This window comes from Mytilus galloprovincialis, chromosome 8 (assembly GCF_965363235.1).
Source record: "Mytilus galloprovincialis chromosome 8, xbMytGall1.hap1.1, whole genome shotgun sequence".
Taxonomy (NCBI): domain Eukaryota; kingdom Metazoa; phylum Mollusca; class Bivalvia; order Mytilida; family Mytilidae; genus Mytilus; species Mytilus galloprovincialis.
Window position 1 is genome coordinate 37,052,955 of NC_134845.1, and position 22,957 is coordinate 37,075,911.

A 22,957-nucleotide genomic window follows, 5' to 3' on the forward strand; every position below is an offset into this window, starting at 1 on the left:
TAAAAGCATTAGTACCGTGGCTTTATTTCATAGTCAGGATATTCCCCCAGTGTTTTGTATTGATTTGCAATCAATCTGTGAAATATATCTCCCCTTCGTCATTTATGCCTTTCATTAGCATTTACTTGATTGGAAACGCCACTTTAAACGTTAAATAAGAAAATAATGTCCACGTAACTCGATCTCGCGTGCAACGTCCTGGTTTGCAAACTAGGATTTCAGCATTAGAATAAACACAGGAATGAACATGTGAGGTTTCCGAAACACTAATTAAGTTTTAAAAGGTTATACATCAACCCGGATCGGAAATTATCTTGCAATTTTCTCCAAAAAAATCATTACAGTTGATAACTGTATTCACCAGAGTAGGACCAAATATCTTTTGACAATAAAAACAAATAACATTTATGTAGAAACATGCTTGATTGATTGGAATAGTAATCTTTTGGGAACGGATCTGTTATAGAGCTTTAATTGTGGTGGAGCGCTGCCTTGCATGCAAGCATACCTTGATTTACAATGGTGTGTAAATACTTTTTTTTCTTTTAAGCAGTAATTGAAAATTTTCTGTCCTACCTGACGAATCAATAATTTTATCAGATTTAATGGTTTTTTCAATAAACTATTTGCTGTTCGTGTTTCTCTGTTCATAATAGCAGTATAAACGACAAGTTTGAAGATGTCTAGAGTCATACGTGCCGGAACAAATCCTGCTGAAATTTCTTATCTTTGCATTAGAATCCATAGACTGAACTTTTCAGAGATATAAAGAAGTAATATCACTAGTTTCTATGGATCCAATATATTCATTGATGTAGTAAAAGGTTGCCAATTGATTTCCGACATTTCAAATCAAAGGATAATGCTTTACCAGGTAATTCAGCACTTGAGAAACCTTATGGCCATTGTCTTATTATAAAACGTCCAGATTAGCTTTATTTAACCTTTCTATTAGGTTTAAATTGACGCATATGTCATGACTAATCATTATAACAATGTCTATTTGTAATTAAATTCTATAACTTCATCAAAACACCAGAACAACTAAGAAATTCTAGATAAAATTGAACGCAAGATTTCCATAAAAATAACTTCTGGTACAAATCAGGAGAAGTTTCAAATCCGATTGTGATCAATCTTTTTGCAGTGTCATATTATGTAATTGTAACCGTAGGCTAAACTTTCTGTAATGTTAAGAGATTGCGTTCGGTGAAAACGTTCTGTTAGCTCTGTTGTTGTGAAGATTTTAAGTTGTCAGTTTTGATTGATATTGTAGTTCCAAATAGAATATTTAACCTAATATCAAAGAGGGCTACATTTGTGTGTGGCTTTTAAAATGTTTAACCTGATAACATTTAAGCTTGGCTTCAACGATGTTTAAACTAGTACCAAATAGAGTAACACGTGTATTTGGCTTTTGTAATGTTTAACCTAGTATCAAATTGGTAACCCAGTTTGCTTGGCTAATGCTTGAACTAGTATCAAAGAGAGTAACATTTCTGTTTGGTTTCAACAAAATTCAACTTGGACAATACAAACTGAAAGCAAAACCGAAAGAAATCAAATCGAAGCTGACAATAAATATCTTTTAATAAGAAATCATATATGTTTTGTCTGATATCAGGACCTTTTTATGCTCTACTATGCATTAAGCGTTAAGTTTTCTTTAATAACGATAAAGGTATCAATTGAAATGTTTGGCTTCCGAGAAGCTCGAGAGAGGTCATAATATTTTGAATTCAAAACTTGATTCAAACATTGACAAAAAAGACGTCAAGAATGGTAAAATCCGGGCATTTTGATATTCTATTTCTAGTGAGTCCTTTAAAAAAATTTGTGACAGAATTCTCTTATATTCTAATTTCTATGTTTACATAAACCATTACTACGCGATACTTTTAACAGCCTGATAAATGATGTAGATCATTTATTTACACTTCTATAAATCGACTCAACAAGAATAAATTTACATGTTTTTGAATAATATTATGTTTGTGCATACACATTTTGCTTAAAATTCCAGAAATTTTATACAGACAATTCATTTCTGCCAGAGCCCAGACTGATATATAGCAAACTTGATATTTAAAGTGTATTCGAAGATCAAAAGTAAATTAAATAGTCTTAAAAGAAAATGAGCTAGATTTTATTCAAGACGCGGACCATTGTTTAACAATGCTACTTCATTTGATGAAAAATTGAGAAAAATAGTCAATTCAAATATCATTTTATAATGCTTCGTAATATTTATTGGTAGAATCATTGGCTTTGATGTGTTACATAATAATGATTATTTACTGTTATAAAATGAATATGATTCAAGATGAAGTTTTTATTAGTAATCTGAAATGTTTGTATGGTTCCCTGGGTACAGTCATATTGGCTGTTATTTCCGTTTTTATCTGTCCAGTTCTGAATATTTGTTCGTTTTTGTCTGATTGGATAGGGTTATCATGATAATACGTTATAAATCTATTGAAGAAAAAATTTCAAACTGTTCTTTCATCTTTCTTCCGTGAGTTTTAAAAAGAGATGCGGGTATTGACAAAAAAAATTGATAGAGAAGCTTTCGTATGATCGGTTGAAAATCTTTTAGTATTTATCATGCTAAGTACTTAGTATACAGTTATATTCTTTTGTAACATACATTAAATACATGTACGTTAAAAATGCAGTTGGTTTGTTCAGAAAGCTGTAGGTGTGATAAGGGACCTATTTGATAAGTAATTTTTTCTGGATGTTTTAAATTGATACATAGCATTGTTTTCGACAAAACAATAAAGAATTATTTTTGTTAATCATTACTTACACAGAGATGACCTTTACATCTGAAATAAGTAAAAATAGAGAAGTTTAGGTCAAATCTTCTGTTCATGAAAAAAAAAGTCAAAAAAATATTTTGATATTAACAACATATTAATTATTATTCAATTATTTTTTTTCAAGCATGCGTGATATATTTATATGAAATTTTGCTAGTTTCGACCTGATTAAAAGAAAGCAGATTACGTACATTTTCAAACAAGTTGTTGTTGGGTTTTTATTATTTTTTTTTTTGCTTTCATCAATCCTGGACTCATTGTAAATAAAGGCAACAGTAAAAGAGATCGTATTATTGTACATCTCTTCTTCTGACACGTCTTAATGGAGATTAACCCAGTTCCTAATAAAAACATCTAACTTGAAAGACTTATTCCACTGTCATTATTTAACTTAAAGTCAGATTATACATCGCGGTTTTTGTCACGTATTCACCATTAATGTTTCAAAACATTTTAAGAGAACAAAAACAGATAATCCAATTTTCCTACTACCTACGTGTATTAAACGTATTCGATCTAAGAACTCATTTGTTACCAAAATTTCTGTTTTATTCACCAAATAAGGGTTTCCAAATATGATAAACGTGAATACCTTGCTATTTTCTTAGAAAGGTGCAGTGGCATGAATTTTATCAATTGAATTTTAAATTATATAGATTAAACTCTCATCCAGAAAACTGTAAGAATAACCTATTCAAGATTTCGTCTGTTTCAACCATTAATTAAGTTAAGAGACCAAGCAAATGCGCTAACATGAAGGCTACCATTATTTTGTATTTGTTCTATTCTTGTACATTACTGCTGTAACGGATTCTGATCCAATAAAAAAATAAATAGGTCAACTTTCTTTTTATGATCTAATAAATCGTATTTCCTCAAGCATATATATAATGCTTCTTTAATGTAAATTACTTAGGTCACATCACATTACGCTTCATACTTCCTCCTTTTTATATTTTCTCAAAATAAAATATCAAATGAAGTGATTTGATCTTTTTAAAATTTTTTATAATTTAAAACAACAAGTATGCCAGTACTAATACTACAATCAATAGACGTTCATAAATTGACAGCACAAAACAGTCACGTAAACCTTGAAAATCGTACCATCGTCGTCAATCCTAACGTTACTTTGGTATCGCTGTTTTCAAAATCCGAAACGGTGCACATCGCTTTTCCAGGATAAAACATTGTCGAAGTGACCACAGTTTCGTAGTGTATTGTAGAGGCACAAGTTGGCGTACAAATAATGTACATTATCGATTATCAAAGCACACAAGACGACCATGTTATATATCCGCAATTTCCGTATACATACATTTTCTATGATTAAAAAAAGCATTGCACACAAAAAGGTTTCTAAAAGAAAAACAAAAAATACTTGACAGTTATGGCATGGTATTGGTTGCAAAAATTCGATATTTTTCATTTAAATGCAATATTTTATATTTAATTGATATATTTCTTCATTTTAATGCAATATTTTTCATTTGAATGGTATATTTTTTTTTATTTAGATGCAATATTTTTTATTTAAATGGTATAATTTTTCATTTAAATGATATATTTTTTCATTTAAATGCAATATTTTTTATTCAAATGGTATAAATTTCCAATCAAATGGTATAATTTTTCATTCAAATGGTATAATTTTTCATTCAAATGGTATAATTTTCAATCAAATGCAAATATTTTTTATTCAATTGGTATAAAAAAGCATTTGCATGCAATATTTTTTATTCAATTGGTATAATAGTTTTGTATTTATATGCAATAATTGCATCATGGGATGATTCTTTGACGCCTTAAGGTCAAATTTGTAACAACGTTTGTGATTGGCCGGTATTTATTTGGATTTTCTCCCCTTTCTTTCTAAAATTGAGTGACCAATAATAAAAAAAAAAAACGCTTCAGACGATATCGCCCCTCTAACTAAATCTGGCGTTCGTGCGAGTCCTGCACTGGCTGTTTTATGAAAATCTTGTGGTCCTGACTAGTATCTCTAATGCAAAATTTCGATGGTCACAACGTTCGGGCCACTTTTCAAAAACTTCCATTTTATATAGATATATATGCAAGTGCATTCTATACTTTTTTTTTTTAATAGGTTAGACTTTAAATGGTTTTACGCTAGTCATTTTTTGGGGGCCTTTATGACTTTCTGTTCGGTTTCAGCCAAGGCTCCGTGTTGAAGACTGTACTTTGACCTATAATGGTTTACATTTACAAATTTTGACTTGGATGAAGAGTTGTCTCACCGGCACTCATACCACATCTTCTTATATCTATATACAACGTAAACTAGACGTTTCTCAGTCTGTTTTTTTTTTAAATCCTTTGCCGCGCGTTGTGTACTGTTTGATAAGTCAATCAGGAAGAACAAGATTTATTTCAGTTCTAGTTGTTACATGTATTAGCTTTGAGCAAATTTCCAGTAATTGCAAATACTCTTATGTCGGTGCTTTGTGTATATTGTCTTAAAATTAGTTTTTTTTGTGTGTGTGTCTTGTTTCGTTATTTTGAGTTAATCTAATTGCAACTGATTTTACAGGTTGTTAAATTACTGTACTGTTATACCACTGTCCCATATTCGGGATGGATTGAGTGCTCACAAACATGTTGTTGTACTGTTACATCGCTGTCCCAGATTAGAGGGAGGATTTGGGATCCCGCTAACATGTATGTTTAACCCCGCCACATTCTGTATGTATGTGTCTGTCCCAAGTCAGGAGCCTGTAATTCAGTGGTTGCCGTTTGTTGCTGTGTTATACATATTTGTGTTTGTTCATTTTTTTTTGTACATTAATTCGGTCGCTAGTTTTCTCGATTGAATTGTTTTACATTTGTGATTTCGGTGCCTTTTATAGCTGACTATGCGATGTATGATTAGCTTATTGTCGAAGGCCGTACGGTGACCTATAGCAGTTGATTTCTGTGTCATTTGGTCTCTTGTGGAGAGTTGTCTCATTTGCAATCATACCACATCTTCGTTTCTGTATCAACCCTGCCACATTCTTTATTTACTTGTCCAAGGTCAGGAGCCTGTTGTTTAGTGGTTGTCGTTGGTTCATGTCTCGACTCATATTTGATATTTTGTAAATTGTTTTGTTATGTATAATAAGGCTGTTAGTTTTTTCGTTTGAATTGTTTACATTTTCATGTCGGGCCTTTTATAGACATGAACAAGCATGAAATATTTGTCACTGGGTGTTAAAATTAACACATACAATCAATCAATTTAAACTTGTGTTAAATAAGAGCCATTTTATATTTATTTATTTGTTCGGGTGGGGGACAGAAGGATTTCATATATGAATATGGTTGCCTGGTAAGAGCTGAAAAATATGCATGATTAGAGACAGATTGAAATGAGTAATAATGCTCTCCTTTCCCTTCCCCAATTCATTTATAAATTTAAACTGACCACCACGGAATAGCCCAATAGTGTTGACAGTAGCATTAAACAATAATCAATCAAAAACTCTTCCCTAGAATATCAAATAATTGTCCCTTAACAGTTATTGTCCGTGTCACATTTTTATATATCTGCATTAATAAATTAATAATTTCATTTAGACTAAACGACGCCATGTTTGTTATGTGCCTTTACCGTCTTAATAACCTATCAAAAAAGAAGAGGTTAAAAGAGAGCCAGAAGATCTTCCAAATGCAAAAAAAAAGCAGAAATAGACTTCTTCTGGCTCACTTCCGAAAAAAAAAAAAAAAAAAAAAAAAAACGCGACCCATTAATATGTTTTTAAAAACGCCTTCCCCTACCTTTTTTCCAAAAAAAATGGCATTATCAAATATATAAACAAAAAAATAGATACGGGGCGGGACCAAACCTATTGATAACATAATAAAGAAATGATGAAATATACAGATTAAGTTGATTGATTTTTGGTTGCCTTATGTCCAGTGGCAAATATGTCACGCATGTTTAGGACAAATATAATAGAGATCAAAGGATAAAGAATAGAGTGTAATGGTAAAAACTAAAAGATATATAATTATAGAAACGATCTTTGATCTGAAACCCTCCCTCTACACACACACACACACACACACACCATAACCATTGCTGACAATACTCGCAAAAAGGTACGTTAATATTAGCGCAATTCTTTACACATATATACATCTCTATACAAATATCTAAATTTGAACCTCCCCCCTCCCTCATAAGACACCGAGGTTTTTTATCCGTTCCTGCTATGTATTTCCTAATATATACATTTTGTACGGGTCTACATAAAAGCTAAACGTACAATCATATAATTTGTTGGATACCTATAATTATATTATATACTGTATCATAAAAAAAACTTGTATACCCTCTTCCTTTCCCAATGCAGTATTGAAAAGTAAAGCATTTAAAAGTCCTGAAGATAAAATATGTTTTGAAATATGCTCTGCATACTTATTTAAGCAATGACATATAGTAATTATTGAACTACTGTGGGGCTTGAAAAAAGTCTATTTAAGGGATTCGGAGATGAGAACAGTAAAAAAAAGCTCAGCAACGAATCCTAAATGTAAAATGATTTGCGGCATAATACATGAGAGCACATATTATAGATAGTATTAAATATGAAGTTCAAGCTTCTTCGTACAGTGAAGTCCTTTGTCATAAGACTATTGTTGTAACATAGGTTAGCAACTGGTTCCAATTTATCCTGAATTGTCTTTATTAAAGAACTAGTTCCGGAGTATAACAGCGTATGTCTCTCCTTGTCACGGGGTCTCTGGTTCTTCTGTTGTAATTAGGTGATTTTTTTTTCTTCATGTAGAAAAAAAAGAGGTGGCTTAGTTCAAATAATTATAACGTCCTGGAAGGCTTTTTATTCTTTTTTCGTGTTTGCCCACCTGCAACGTCTCTGAGGATCAAGAAAAGTAAAAGAAATAATATACATGTAGGACAAAAGAACGTCATGATAACATGTATCTGGACTGAGGGGGAGGGGGACTAGCTACTAGTATGCATATATTTTTTTTATTTCAATGTGAAGACTGTAGGGTAGTTTCTTCAGAAAGGATTTTTATTGGAGATGTTTTTGCAATGCACGCAGGCATCTGTATCCATGATCAAGTTGTGTGTCAAATTAATTATTATTTCTTGTCGCTCGCATTTTTTGCTCTGTCTGGCCATTATTGGCATTAATTGCCCGTGCACGAACTCGCACGAACGCCAAATTTTAGTAAGATGGGCGATATTCTGAGGCTGACGCGTTTTTTTAATTCTTGGTCACTCAAGTTTAGAAAGAAAGGGGAGAAAATCCAAATAAATACCGACCAATCACAAACGTTGTTGCAAATTGGACCTTAAGGCGTCAAAGAATTTCCCATGATGCAATTATTGCATATAAATAAAAAAAAAACTATTATACCAATTGAATAAAAAATATTGCATGCAAATGATTTTTTATACCAATTGAATAAAACATATTGCATTTGAATGAAAATTATACCATTTGAATGAAAAATTATACCATCTAAATGAAAAAATATACCATTTAAATGAAAAATTATACCATTTAAATAAAAAATATTGCATCTAAATGAAAAAATATACAATTCAAATGAAAAAATATTGCATTTAAATGAAGAAATATATCAATTAAATATAAAATATTGCATTTAAATGAAAAATATCGAATTTTTGCAACCAATACCATGCCATAGTCAGTTTGAAATTTTATTTTAAGTGAACATTCTGTATCTCACTAGAAAAAACGATGTTAAAATTCATCTGAAAATTTTCCATAGAACTATGCTATTTTCCTAAAATTATATTGAAAGGAGTTGCTTGGGTTAAGCAAATGAGAAAATATCAGAACTCTAATTTTTACATGAGTTCCTTAAACTTTCCAATGTCACACTAAAATGAGTATTATTAAGTCATATTTGTTTGATAAACCGATGATATAATACAGTTAATTGTGGGCATATGATTCATATCTTAAGTAACACTTGCATACACTGCTATAAAGTCATGTTTTCCTTCATCAATTTAACAGTTTCCAGTCGTAACTGATCTGTTTTCCTTCGCTATTAACATAGACCAGCAGAATTCTGGTACAATAATTACTCATTTGTAAAAGCTGTTACAGTACATTGTCTTGTGGTTGCTTACATTCTCGTTCGTTGGTCTCTGGTGTTTAGCTGTCTCATTGGCAATCGTACAACATCTCTTTATTTTCATATAAGGCAAAAGTGTCTGTTGGTGAATAAATATATGAAAAGTTATAGTCGAGAACACCCGCTGCATACTTCAAAAATGATGTTATCCGACCAAGCAAACAACGTACAAAATGTAACGTTTTCAACAAAACGGTCATTATTGATCTGAAACATATCCTCTTTGGTATGAAGGGATATGACATACATCCTTTTTCAAATACAAGTTTTTTTAAATACATGTCTGGTGGTCGGACCCTTATGAATAGGTCATCTGTTAACAATAGGCATTTATAAGAATTTCGTGTATTTCTGTGTGGGGTTAACTGGTAAATTCTCGAGCACCAATGTCAAGTTGGCAAAATATTACAGTAATAACACTTATTGTATAAAAACATTGAAAAGAACTTATTGGAAATACACAGATAACTATGCCATACCTTCGAATGAATTATATGATAGTTTATGTTGTATAGTAGTACAATATCTGCACTTAAAACTGAGGGACTATAATAGTACTCAAGCTATGTAATCGACCACTCGGATGTAATAAAATAGGCATATAAATAGTAATAAAACAGAAAAATCACATTCAGTTATCGATGTACGGAACGTTGCTATAATAAAACGCTCCTAAAATAGTATGTAGGTTTTAAAATGTAAATATGTGCATGCTTTAACATGTTGTAGTACGCGTAGGGTATAAGACAATAAAATAGTGCAATATATTTAATTATGTATCAGAGACATGATTTATTCATTGAGCATTTACAAGAACATTTTGAACCGTTTGTCGTATAATACGGTCAGATGAATTGTGATTTCATTTGAAATTTAAGTACTCTTAGACTGAATTTGTTAAAACTAATGGCATTTCAATAATTGATTTAGAATCGATACTTCATTCTGTGATTTAACATCTTTCAATTACTATTCACTGATAATAATAAATGAATCAGCTGCCAAAAATAGTATCACGGAACCTATTCTGATATATTAGATACGACTAAGATTTTGATGATGATGATGATGATGATGATGATGATGATGATGATGATTGAAATGTTTAACATTCAGTGGCAAATTATAAAATTAATTTAAAATTGAACATATTAAAGTGAAATGAATGTCAACTATGCTTTGTATAAGACTGCCAGACTTAGTCGTTTGCGGTCCGCAGGAAAACATGTCACCTTACTTAATCCATTCTGTCTCTGGCCCAATCAGCCTTCGCTTTTACTCCTAAATGCCACGTGCTTAGAGAAGAAGCATCATATAACAATGTCAAGACATTGGTTTCACACTGACGGCGATCCAACTTCCAAGCTCTAGCGCTTAAGATGAGCACTCCGATATTACCGAGATGTTTTTAGAAAATAAATTAAACAAAATGGTCAAGCAAAACACACTATGTTGCTTTAGCATAATTATTGGTTTAACAAAATAAAATAACTTGTAGTTTTGAGAACAGATTGTTTTGTTTTGATCATTTAAAACAGTCTTACAAAGAAGTTTCACAAGTTGTGGAGTTATCACAAAATTCCACTATCACATTAGGTGATGAACATGCTGAAAGCTAGAGTGAATTCTTAAAATAGTATTCAAATAGTAAGATAATAATCCTATGTGAAAGGGGAAAATAAAATAGAATTGTATTTTACAAAAATGAGCTCGACTTGTTCTTTCTGGAATTCACAAAAAAAAATGATATAAGGACTAGGATATATAACATCGGAATGGGACTCGAGTGATTACCTTTTGTGTTTCATTTTTCTAGTGCTATACGTACGTAAGTCTATGTTTCACGTTTCATATTATTTATCGTAGTCTAGTATAATAATCAGAATATATGGATATCGTCAGTAATCGTCGGCGACTCCTTCTTGTCTACTGAGAATTCGGTGTATGTGTCAATCGTCTATCATGCTGAATTATTCACAGAACGTCTAGACTCGTGCCGATTTAGCATTTGTAATACGGTGTAGTCGATTAGTCGTCTTTGAAAACCGTACGGGGACTTTTAGAGGTAGATATTCGGTTGACTTCTGTTGTTGTGTTGCTTTCTTATTGACGAAAACCTCATGAGATAAAACTTAAGAAATGTGGTAGTATTATATATGAGACTATTGTCGACCAAAGACCACGGAAATGAACAATTTCTATGTATATCTCTTTAAGAAGTGATAAACTATTGTATTATGTTAGGCAGCAGAAAAAAACTAACATTTTATTTTTAATATCAATAATGGTAAAAGTACTGGCAGTATCAGTTTATTTTCTATCCTGACATTAAACAAAATTGTAATGGTAGTTACAATTTATTTTATATTCCTAAAATTTCAATAAATTTGAAATGTTAAATTTCTCTTGAGACCAGAATCCTTTATGAGCCCCTGTCAATTAGTGTCCGTCGGTGGTCAGTTTATTGACGTTTCCGTTTATCATTGTAATAAAATGGAAAATTCTAAATTGTCACTTTGTTCATCAATTAATACTAATGAGACTTTTGTGGATTGGGAAACGTATCCGATTCCGATTTTATTATCCTGAATATGGATTTATTAGGGATTACAAAACCAACCTAATTCAGCAATATTAGATCGGGGAACCAGTTAATTGTATACAATGACCACAAAATGGAGCGATTGCCTGAACTACAGTATGCTTATAAGATTATACAAAAATTAAAGATCAAGCTTCTATATATATTTTTTCCTTTTTCCTTTTTTTTTTAATGACATGAGATTGAAGTTGAATTCCTAACAGACATTCATAAATATAACGTGGAATGCTCCGGTTAGTTGTGAAACCAAGAAAAAGACTCTACTAGCTGTTTAAAGACACTATATGAAATTATGAATTTTTGTGTTTTTTCCTTCACAAAAAATGTTAGCATATTTTTTTTTTCTAATCTTTATGCAGTTTAAAAATTAATCAATAAAAAAAATGAATTATATATTGAATTATAAGATATATTTTATGAGTTGTACCCGTTTCTTTTGTATCAAATTTGCTTAACTATTTTTATCAACTTTGTTTTCGACCGTTTTAGTCTTAACATTAGTAAATTGTAGAATGTATACAATGTGTTTATTTGGTAGCTATTGTTTTTATTTAACGTACTGTCATCTTTCTACAGTCATATATTTATCTTTACAATTGTGAGAAGAAATATAGCTTAGGTAAAGGGATAGTGACACAGCAGCACAACAACTAGATGTTCTATCAATAAAGCAAAATCAACCAATACACTAGTAATTACCCGAAGAAGACTGTCGTTTGAACACACTTTTAACAAGAGACCGGATTACTTATTTATTACATTGTGTCTCGTTATAAAAAAAAAAACAGAAATAAACAGCGATAAACACAATGTTATTGGCATGAATGTGGCAGAGTTTACAACGAACTTCCTCAATTTGTTCAGTGGTGAATCAAGTGAAAATAATAAAAACAAATCTACTTTAAATGAACTAAAACATAGGACATAAGATCAAAACTTCAAAAGAAAGTACAGCGTCATGAAGGTAGTGTAGTAATCTTGATGCGTTTAGCAACCCAGTGTAATGTTTATGGATTATTTTTTTCACTGCTTTTCAATTTGTCATTGGTTAGACAATTTTCAACAGTTTTGAATCGAGTGAAAATTATGCGCATTATATAAACGAAACGTTCATAAGGATCTGACTGTAACATTAAAAACTGAAATAAGTTTACATACGATTGTAGAAATCAGTTTTTGATGTCTTTGACACAGTCATCCGCGCCCTAATAATGTTGTTTTCCTTAAAAACAAATAGAACAACAGAGGGAATTATAAGATTTAGCAAGATTATACAATTACAAGGTTAACCAATACGTACATGTTATATCGAAAAATACTACAATGTATAATGATAAAACATTTATTCTTCTTGATTCTTAAGCTTGTTCACATAAATGTATCAAATCTACTTAGTTGTACAAATCTTTAATCTCATTGCGATTACATTTTTTTTGTAAATCTAAATAGGGTATTGATTCCGCGAGCAGTTTACTTATGGTTTCTTCTTATTAAAAAAAATCAATTGCTTGTTCAGACAAATGATCTCATGAATTATTTGACATATATATTTTTTTTTCATTCGTCTTTTTTTAAGAAAACTTGTTATATGATCAATTTCAATGTTGAATACAAAACACGCACGGATCATCGTTATCATTAATTTATCTCAAATTCCTAAAGGAATTCTAAGAAATGAAAATCGATTAATTTCCACCTTTGACAGTCTTGGATACATGAAATACATTAGGCCTAATAGTTACTTAAAGAGTTTCGTTATTTTCCAATCGTATGTAATGACTTCTTTCAGTTTTTCAATGTCTGTTTAGGTACATCATTTGCATAAGAGAGTTATTCACAAGCTTTTTAAGTCTTCATTTCAATAACTAAATTACGTGACGAACTAGACTCCATGTGTGTACACCGTCTTGAAGGAAGGATTTGTATAGTAAGACTGTAAAATCCTTGATTGTAGTAAGTGAGCTACAAAATAATTTTGAGCAGATAATTCGAGTCCTGTTTTAAGTGATATATGAGATATATTAAGCAACAAAAACAATATTTGACCAAACTTTTGAATTGCAATGAAGGTTAAGAAGATAGTACGATACTTAATATACAAGATATTTTAGGAGCAATCAAAAACTGTAAGTCAGAGATGACAGACATCACACCACAAAGACCTTAAATAAAAGAACAAAAACAAACAGTAAAATAGAAACAGAACTAGAGAAACATTTAAATTAAGTAACTTAAACCCGATCTCAATTTTTATACAAACTCAGTGTTATTAGATTAACAATTTCATAATTGCCTCATAAAAACTGCATTTCAAATACTTCGAATTTATCAAGTAATAAAACTCTTTTCAAATTAATACAAAACAGAACACAAGAAAATCAGGAAAATGTCGTCAAAGAAAATTGTATCATCTTTTGAAGAAGAAAGCTTACATTTCCATTACATATTTTAGAATTTGACAACTAACTTATAATTAAAACATATATATATATATTTCCTCAAACTGGAAGTCCAATTAACAAACAAGATTTGATTGTAACAGAAGAGTTGAACGACCCTTTGAATTTAACGTTCTTGAGCATTTTATTTATGTGCCATCCTCCACTGGAAAAGTCATTTCCAGCTTCACAATTTACTTGTCAATACAATTGAATTCTATTGATAGGACATTGGTCTGACAGTCAGTACGATGGTATTTACGGAGAAAACCTGGCTGCTGTAATTTATTTGATGTACGTCTCCAGTACGTTAGGCTATAACGCATTTTCATTAACTGAATATTGAAGAGCTGTTTCGGATTTTATTTTTAGCTTTACATAGACAGCTATTTCGGGCTGACTTGTATGATTTGAATAGTATGGCTTTATATAAATGATTACCGATAATAAATTTTATATCAATGTATGTTTTTTTTCACAAATCACTAAGCTTTTAAAGACAGGTTTGAAATCAATCCATTAAATCTGTTCTATCAATTTCTGTTTGTCATATGGCTCTTTAAGTAATTTTTGTTCATCCATGGCTATTAAAAAAATTAAACTAAAGCGTTCATGATGAAACTAAATCCAATAAAGCGCTTCGGGTGCACCAATCTTTAGTTGTTTTTTTTTCATTTTGATTCCAGAAATAAGAGTATTCCGTTTACGTTATAATGAAAACCTGAAACTTATCAAGATGAAAATTGAAACCAAATTATAACTTTTGTCTTCTAAAACATATTACTCACTGGAAACTATATTTAAAGGGAAAGAAGAATCTAAAGAAAGGAGGAACGTTCAATTTCAGGCTGATGTAAGTCAGTGAGTATCCGTTTCATTTGAAATTCAGTACTATTTGATTTTATTCATATGACGTTTTTATGTTAGTTTCGTCTACAGATTGCTACACCGCAGGCAATAGAAAGTGATTCCATTATATACATCAAAACAACAATAAAATCTCATAAAACAGAAATCAATACCGTTTGTTCAATATTTATCAACATTTTACCAGCGTATAGTTCTACCGTGTAAAGTGCAGGACGTCTCTTCATTAAGTTTCTCATAAATGGAAGCATCTTTAAATGATTATTGTGACGTCATAACCTCGTGACAATGTCGCACCTGAGATGTTAATTTCAGAATCAATTTTTCAGTTTTCAGATTGAACCATATGTTGATTGTCAATTCATTTGTCGGTCGTTGCTGATGATGGAAGTCTTGTCTACTAATCAAGCCTAGAAGGACTATGAAGTGACATTGTTAAAACTTGTGTGTGGGACAAAGACTCTTCCAATACGTAACTAATAGAGACACGTGCCTTGGATATTCTATTTCTAAAGGTAAGTTTTATTTTCATTTTAATATCTTGTCTATATTGATGTGAGCTCTGTTTTAGCTGATAATATTATTTATACCCAAGTGAAATCTATTTTAATCTTTCTAAAACAGATTTTTTAAATCTGTAGTTAAAATCTGTAGTTTCGCCAGTGAATGTAGAAATTCAGAAGACTTAGTTCTTAAAATTATATTACCTTTATCGTGATCTTGGATTTTCCTTGGCAAATTTTAGGTTTACAGAAAATTTCAGTAGCGAACCTAAACACATCTTTAGCTTTCAAATTGATTAATTTTGATTTTTTTTATACATTTTTAGTAGAATCTTTTTCATGGAGAGTTCCAAATTTTGTATTTAAGTAATTTTTCTCAAAACTTCTGTTTCTCAAACCTAACATTTAAAATTACTGGTGCACTGAGAAAAATTACATAAATACAAAAATTGGAACTCTCCATGAAATAGATTCTACTATAAAAGAAGTTTTGATTAAATTTGATTTATAGTAGAATCTAATTCATGGCAACGATAACAAAAGATATTTTTTTATGTTATTTCTTCGGTGCACCAGTAATTTTAGATGTTGGGTTTGAGAAATAGAAGAATGATGTTGTTTAAGAATAATCCATCTTGTAATTCGACAGTACGTTACTCTGTCATAATCACATTTTATACAAATCCAATCGATCAATTTCTTCAAGTAATCAGTTTTTATAAATAATCACATGGATACAATACAAGATTACGGTGCCGAGTGTCTGATGCACTTTGCATCGATACATGTAGAGAATTATGCTCAGTGTTATGTATATGTAAGTGTTTGTAACCGAAATTGGTCATAAAAAGTTTGTTTTTTTGGGGTTTGTTTTTTTTTTTTTTTTTTGTCTGGGCTTTTTCAAAGTTCCCATGAAAATTTGCTGTTTTTTTTCAAATCTTTGTAAAAAAGTCACTTTACTTTCTTTTTAATCTAAAAATAATTATCAGTGAGACAAGCATGTTTCAAAAACCAATACCACTTATCTTATATATTTTTTGTTAATTGCATTTGTATAAGAAATTGATTTAGTGAAGTAAAATAGTATCCAACTTAAAAACTCCGAGTTTCTTTTCTTATATGCATATCACATTCCAAGTATATTGTAGTAACCTCTGTCGCATTAAAAATAAATCGGGGATTGATATGCACGTGTATGAAAACGTCATTAAAGCACACAATCTAACTAGATTTATTTTTCTTTAAATACAGATTTATGCCATATTGAAATCACTTGACCTATTCACACGAAGATCATGCTGATAAATGAATTCAAGCCTAAATATTTCTTTCAATGCAAATTTATGTATAGTGTGGCACATTTTTATTGTATTCCTGTATTGCATGTGATCTTCAGTATTTGTTTTAATGCGCATGTTATAATCGTTATGAATCTTTATTTGTTTTACATGAACATGTATCCAGTTGCCTTAGATAAGCAGATAAGATCCTAATTTAAAACCCGTGTTTCATTATGACTAATTCAGTTCCAGGACTATATTGGTCTTTGAGTAGATGAAAAATCAGTAATTGAACATTTTATCAACGTCTAAACCAAACAATGTTAAATTTACATAAAGGCTAATTAACGTTCGACAGTTAAGCTTGTTTATTCTTGTGTCAACTTATCGAAGGTGTCCTGATATTAACCAATCAAGATGCATTGTGACATTTAGTACGGAACATGTTTCCGACATGCAGATGTTGCATCCGATTCAAAATGTCAGACTCCACGACTTTTATTGGAAATTCTGATTTTAGAACATTAACACTCCTAAAACGATTATGTTTAAAATTCATTTTTTATATTTATATGACAGTTTCAAATAAGGAAAATTACGAATGGTTTCCATAGTCACGAAACATGTATGAAGTCATAAAGTTTTCACAGGACAATTATGAAAAAAAAACATTACTTCATTTAGTTAAATGTTCAATGTACGACCAAGTATAGAAGATGGATGATAAGAATTTACGTACATTCTGCTTTCTACGAGCTATTGAACTAGAACACAGATATGTATTTACAATCGGTTCGGCTTCGGAGTTTGTGACAGTGATGATCTGAACAACAATGTGGACCGTAAGAGGAGTGGAGTAATGTATATTTGTAAATTAAACTTTGGAAGATAATGTTCCTCTAGATTGATATATCCGCTTATGACCTCTTTTTTTTTCTTTTTTTCTTTTTCTTTTCCATGGCGTTGTCAATTTGTTCATTGGATCTTCGTTTCTCTTTTACAAGAAATATATTACGTCCAGATTTGAGAAAAACTCTGAAATTCATCATTAAAGTTGTGTTGTAGTTCTTCGTCTTGAAGACAAGCTGAATGTCAAATTATAAATATTGTCATTTAAATTTATTGCGGGAAATGAGATGTGGGATATACCAAAGGGACGTTCAAACTCATAATTCGAAAACAAACTGACAAAGCCAGGGCACAAAAGAGCCAAACCAACTGATAGATGGTAAATAAACAAAGAAAACCAAAGACTGAGTAACACGAACCCTTTCAAAACTAAGGGTGATCACAGAGGAAAGGGTGAGTAGATCCTGCTTGACATGTGGCACCCGTCTAGTTATCCGATCTTTCTTTATCTAAACAAACAATTAAAAACATATGAAATAACGCTGAATAAATTATAGGAAAAAAAGAATAAGGAAGATACAGTTTTATTGCTGCTATTCGTATAAAAATCCATTCGATATATTTGATTACAAGCCTTGTCATAGTTATTATCATTTATTTTTAATCCAATTCAATCGAATAATTGAACCGCAACGCGACATGTATATTGAAAACAATTAAACGGAAATAGTAACAATTAACTTTGCTGTCGTTTTTGTAATTTAATTCCTCTTATATTATACTGAATTCAGAAAATCAGCCTGCAATTTAACGATAAAGTTTTGACAACTGTTGCGAGTCTTAATTATCCCTACTAATCTTGTATAGAACTGCACAAAGATAAATCGGGAAATCGATGCTGTAACTATAAAACAAATGCTATAAATTCATGCAATCTAACTAACTCGGTTATTTTCTAATCAAAACGACAACATTACTCGTCATAAATTCTTTTTAATGATACAGGATACCAATATTCATATTGAATATTCATCCGAGGTGATGCACTCGTTTTTATTGCGTTGATACATACATGATTCAGAAGTGGCAAATAAAAATTTGGCGCTTTTTAATTTTAAAGTGCAAAATAGAAATATGAATGGTTCAAAATTATAAAAGAGTGTAAATTGGTCATTCAATTGTGGTTACCTTGTAATGAATATATACAAACATACAAGCCAACGCACAGAGATTGTCTTTGTGGGAAAGCATCTTAAAAAATAACAACTTCTGAATCACCTCTATCTTTGACAGTCTTAATCGCTGAAATTACAAGAAAAATGACATCATTTATCACTTATTCAAATTCAAACATGGTTTAACCATAATGTGAATTTTAGTTGCTTACATCCATATCATTTTAGTAGATAGATATAGACTAGCAATCATATGACATCTTCTTATTTTTGTATTAATTACAGTTATTCCGTAGGTGGAATGCATGCTTGATTTCAATTCCTCGTATGGTTTAACTAAACCAGAACTTAAATACTTGTTGTATTAAGAATAAAGAAATCTATCAAGGACTAAAAAATTCTTAAGTACTTTTAATACCTTGAAGTTTCAAATAAATTCAGTATCAGGAAGACGGTATGATCTTGTTGACTCATTTTTTATTTTATCTTTGATGACGCACGACATCAGGGCTGATCCTGAAACGACTATTTTCATAACTAGATATTTCAAATCAGCGGGTGTTTCATCTGTAAATGGGAAATGACTTCCCATATGTGACAATTTTCTATTACCAGTTGTCATTTGAGTAATAGTTATTATGTTTTTCGCATGCTGATGAGGAATTCAGTTCCTGACAAAACTAGGTACAAAATGTAACTCTAAACTTTTTTATTTGATTTGTAAAGAAAAGAATGTCAGATTTTATAATCATTTTGTTTGTTTAACAGTTCAGGGAATTATCTTTGGATACAAGTACAAAAGAGTAAGTTTTAAAATCATGGCCTTTCAGTGTTAAAGGAAAAGATGAGTATTTATTATTTAACAGTGTAAACAATTAAGTATTATAAATTACTAATCATGGCACAATGTTTTGAAAATTCAGAAAATTGTTACTTTAACCAGAATAATTATTCCTAAAAATGTGAAAATTGGAAATGCTACTCAAATAAATATGCAGCATTTTATCATGCACATAATATTCATAATACAGAAAATTGATTCCAATACGTAGAAGCCTAAAGTAAATATGTTTTCACATGCTGATTTAATTTGTAATGTATACGTATGATGAAATAAAACAGTATGGATAAATTAATCAATGTCCTACATTTGTTTAATTCCAATGTGAGTTTTTCTTGAATGATGGTGATATGAATACACTTAGTCGAAATCAAATGACGAACACACTTTGTAATAGAAGAAAGGAATGTTTTTACAAAAGTGGTACAACTATTCTAGAACAAATCAACAATTCAAAATTTTAAATATGTTAGCCTATTTATATGTAAAGCAGACTGTTCATACAATGATTTACCAACTTAATATAGTGATTGCGAATAGTTTTAACAAAGGGCTTTAATATACAGAAGGAATCCATAGTTTTGAATCTTATCAGAAGCAACAGTTCAAATAAGGAAATTAAAATCTTTCTATATGACTCTACTGCATATCAATAAATTGAGTATTTACATAAAATAATTCGACATGTACTTCAGTGATTTGATTGTCTTTGATACATGTATTCATCATGCGAAGTAGTCTGATGATTTTACAGTTATGGCAGTTTTTACATCACATTCAATTTAAGAGTACTTTAGTGCAATCGAATTTCTAATTTCACACTTTTCTTTCAGCTGATTTAACCGATATTTCCAGTTGGTATTAATTCTTCTTTTGAACTTTTTTCGCAATCATTTGTTCTCATGTTTTAACGTCTGATTATTGGATTACGCAACTTGTTAAAATACTGAAATATTAAAAATTCAAAAAAATCAAAGTTAATGACATAGGCTTGAATAAGCGTCAAAACAACATGTAATTCCTATCATATCATATGATTTGATTTAAATCATTAATAAATGGTAGGAGATACAGAAAGAGACATTTGTAAGAAAGGAATAAAAAATGAGACAAAACAGGTGTATGCAACCGTTACGCATAAAAGACGAGCATAGGGACCGGGAACTAGACATATACCAACAGTGAATACACAAAATAAGTGTACCAACCGAAAGTATCGACGTATGTCCACAAAGGATTCAGAAGACTAATACACAGACAGACACAACCTAGTCAAGAATAAATATGTGTCAGACCACCAACTAAAAATCCCTATCTAGTTAATCATTGTTTTTTTTTTTATTATTTCACAACTTTCTAAATATTCTACCTTAAGTTTAAGTTCATAGAAACTAGGTACATGTATCATCTTTCCGCATTCCGATTTTAAACCAAATGTCTAAAGTCTAGTAGTGAATCACGACCGTTCAGAAGCTACCTACTACTAAACAAAACATCTTGGTTTCTGGAAATCTTAAATAAGTATACTGTGAAGCGTATTAATCCTAAATTTTTAATGCCAATACACGAACAAGTAAATCTTGGCTCAAAATTATCTAAATATATTTCTCTTTCACTAAAAGTTTCATTTCTGCAAATTTGTTGGTTAGTTGTAGTAACAATGGCACCAAAACCACTATTACTTGTCAAGGAAGAGCTATTTTAACAGATGTTCTAAATAAGAGTGGGTGAATTGGTAGTCTGACACCTAAAGGGACTGACAAAAAGACAGATGTATAGAAGGTGGATCCGAAAAATATTATTGAAGGCCTTACGGTGACAATTAGTTATTTTAAATGTTATTTGGTCTTTTGTAGGGAGTTGTCTCATTGGCAATCATACCAAATTTTCTATTTTTATAATTACGCATTGCAACCTCATATATGTTATGTCATTAGATGCTGCCGAAGGATACTATAATTAACAGCATACAAATCACCCTAACCACCTTAGCACTGTAGTATAAAATTGAGAATATATAGATTCATATATTTTCATTCTCTTTTATAGAACACAAGTAAGGCAAATCAATAAAGAAAGCGTGTCTGTTTCAATTATGTATTAGTGCATAACGTTCAAGACTTGTCGTAAAATAGAGTCAACACAGAGCGGGCATATTTAGTGTTTAAACCACTCAATTACTGTTAAGTATATGATATAAATAATGATTTCAAAGTCAATAAAATAGAAAGGATTTGCTGAAAATAATAACACTTGTCACAGTTCTAAATAAACTTCTTGCTGTGCTTTATTTTCTATTTTTGGTTCTTGTGTAACGGCCTGCAAACAATGCTTCATTTCGTTAAAATCATTTCGATCGTCAAAATCCTTTCTATACTCTTCTGTCAGGCTAGAAATTGTGAGACAATGTGGGAATATTGATACTTATACAATCCTAAAATAATTGTTCATGTAAAACGCATTATACTGTTTGTACATATTCATGTTTTAGTATCAGATTTAGTGAATTTTAACAAATCCAATTTAGTCATTATTGTAGTTGCTAAATAATTTATATAATAATTGGTTCAAATGAAACCTTAATGGCTAAAAGTGAATTCGTTTAGAGACCATGTCATAACAAAACCGCGTCAGTCTTTTCATTTATTGTGCGTCAAGACACATTTTCAAAACTTTGCATTCAAGCTGGAAGAAAAATACACACATACTCTAAACATGCCATATTTGTTGGTGCCCTTTGTAAACACACAAGTCATTCTTGTTCACTAACTATATCTTAACAAAGTGAAACTACACATCCGTACAAAGTGCTGCTTGCTAATCGTAGCATAAAATTATTAGAAATATAAATATATCAAGTAGGAATGTCCTCTTAAAAGTTAATAACGGCTGGTTTTTTACTCTTGAAATACTGAGGTTGGACATTATTTTGGGCTTTAACCTCATAGTCTGCTTTTATTTTCAGTTGAGAGGCGGAGCATCTCTGATGGTGTTGACGTACAAACAATTTTCGGTTGCAAAGAACTCTTTGAATATATTTACTATGATATACCACGTAAAGACAAAGAACAATTTTGTATACATCATTCAGGATTTCAGAATGAAATACATTGGGAGGTATCTGTAAGTGTTTTCAATTAAAGCAATTGATATATAGAAATATGTCAAAGTCACTACATTTCTCTTGCGTTTATGTTCAGATGCATAAGAATATGTGGGAACTTGAACAGTGGGAAACTCAAACGTCATATCAACACTGATAACTTTGTTATACAAAGATAGAGAGTATGACGAAAGTTTGAGCACATTTTCCTCCCCTGTATCGAGTTCATGATGTCTTACACTGCTTTGACGCATACCTGTATGTTTGTACTCGACCTTATGTTTTCTATAAACTTGATATTTTTTGTTGTGTTGTAAACCAATTTGTGGACTTGGGATG

The 22,957-nt window shown here is 30.7% G+C and overlaps 1 long non-coding RNA gene across 1 annotated transcript; it reads left to right on the forward strand.

Annotated features, from left to right (window-relative positions):
- Positions 1-15,252: 15,252 nt before the first annotated feature.
- On the forward strand, positions 15,253-22,693 carry LOC143043273 (uncharacterized). The gene is made up of 2 exons (XR_012968286.1): positions 15,253-15,382; positions 22,481-22,693. It is a non-coding gene; the product is annotated as an uncharacterized LOC143043273 (long non-coding RNA).
- The last annotated feature ends 264 nt before the right edge of the window (positions 22,694-22,957 follow it).